This window comes from Thalia democratica, chromosome 7 (assembly GCF_965202585.1).
Source record: "Thalia democratica chromosome 7, ktThaDemo2.hap1.1, whole genome shotgun sequence".
Lineage (NCBI taxonomy): Eukaryota > Metazoa > Chordata > Thaliacea > Salpida > Salpidae > Thalia > Thalia democratica.
Genome location: NC_139171.1, coordinates 25,468,269 through 25,470,433, shown reverse-complemented (window position 1 = coordinate 25,470,433; position 2,165 = coordinate 25,468,269).

Genomic DNA, 2,165 nt, shown 5'->3' with positions numbered 1-2,165 from the left:
AATTTCTTCCAGGTTTTAAAAAGTACAAGTTTTTAGGTGTATTTCTAGTTAGAAGCTAAATTTAGGTTAAAACTATGCTAAGTAACATAATAACATCGAAAAATACTGTAAACCTATTTTAAATGTGATTTTTAATAAAAAAATGTTTAGATGATGAACTCAATGTCGTGTTAAATTAATAGTTTTACTACTATACATAAAACAATTGTTTAAAATTTCAGGATTTCCAAAGTATTTTACTGATTTTGTTCAATTCCTGTTTATTTTATCAAAATTTTCTCAAATTACAGGTTTTTAGTTTTTCTAGGACTCTAGGTTTTTTTGCAACCCTTAATATGTAAAAATCATTAAAAATTAACAACAAATGAATTAACAAAAATAAATTTCCGAAAAATTAATTACTATTTTAGAATAAAAGTATACATTTTTTTATGTTTAAAAAGATTCTCTTTTTGATTTTTGTTAATAAAAATAGAATTTACAATTTTTATCATAAGCTGTAAACAAACATTAAAAGTTATACTGATACAACTTAATTCAAAGTTTAGGAACAAATTGTTTAAGACTAAAAAATTAAACTATTAGTTTTGATTAAATAATCATAAACCAAAAAAATATTTTAAATAAAAAAGATAACTAAACAATTTTTGAACACAGAAAGTATATGCAAGTACAAACAAATTTTTTAAATCTTTTATAAATTTGTAAACCACTCTAACACTTATAAATTTATTATGGGACAACTATTATAAATACAAGTTCTTGAAATGTTATAAAAAAAGAAATGCGACAAATTATTTATACTTTAAACGACGATGTTTGTAAAAAAGAATGAAAACACAATCTGAAATATATTATATGCACAGTTCTTTAACAAAACCAAAAAAAATAAGCTTTGTTTTGAAGTATCTTATCTGATACTCTTTTTTACAAACTTAAATAAAGAGCAGCTAAAATTTTCAAAACATAAAGTTCTGTAAAATTAACAGCAGGCTAAAGAGTGGCAGAGCAATAGTTGATATCCAGTAAATAATGAAGAATTTTTCAAAAACTGCAACATTAAGGATTAGCTGACTTAGTTAACAATTTTGAGTGTCACATGTATAAAATGTGTGATTTTACCTTCAAATTTTACTTACATCTTTTTTAACAAATAAAAAACCCGACTAAAAAACTTAATTTTAAAGTATACATGTAAAAAATAACTTTATAAAAACCACACATAGTGTACCAAGATTTCAGTAGTAACAAAAAATAAACTGATAAAGTAATAAAACTCAAAATGTAAAGCTAACTTTAAAATACAAGGAATGCTGATTTAAAAGTTGTAGAAATTTTTCTAAACGACCTTAAAACTTGGTAAAAAAATAAAAAAACTGAGGTAATAAAAAGTATTTGAAACTTAAGAGTATACACAAAACTCTAAAAAATTAGTAATTAAAGAATGCGTAGAAAAAAATTAACATTATCAGCAAAATTATAAATTAAAAAACTTTTAACATAATCTTTATCCTCTGGCTAACATTATTTCGAGTAAGTTTTCTTGAATCTTTAAAAAAACTACCCTCACCAGAAACAATAAAAAATACTAAGCTATATAGAAAATTTTTCTTTTATTTTCTAAAAAATGGTGTACTTTTTGTAAGAGTTAATAAGAGCTAGTCTTTAGTATCCTTTGATAGCCAAAAACAGGGTTGCCACTCGTTTTTCAAAATTTTTTCTAGGGTTTCCAAATTTCTTCAGGTTTTTAAAAGTACACATTTTGGGGTTTATTTTTAGTTTAAAGTTAAGTTTAAGGAAAGAAACTGTCTTAAATAATATAAAAACATTATACAGTAAGGCTACTTCAATAATTTATTTTAATAAAAAAAAGTTTTGATGTGGTCAAATTTTTTTTTTCTTTATGATAGATTTTTTAAGTCAAATTGAAATTTTACTACTGAACATGTGAAAATTGTTAAAACTTTAGGTTTTTCTAGGTTTTTTTCCTTACTTGTCAAATTCCAGGTTTTTCCAGGTTTCAAAGTAAAGTGGAAATCCTGCAAAAAGTCAAACTTAAATTTGTTACATAAGCCAACTAAAACTTCACTATAAAATTTGATGCTCTAATATCAGCTCTGAGGGTTATATCTTAGTATACAGGGTTGTCACCCTTTAAGTTGTAA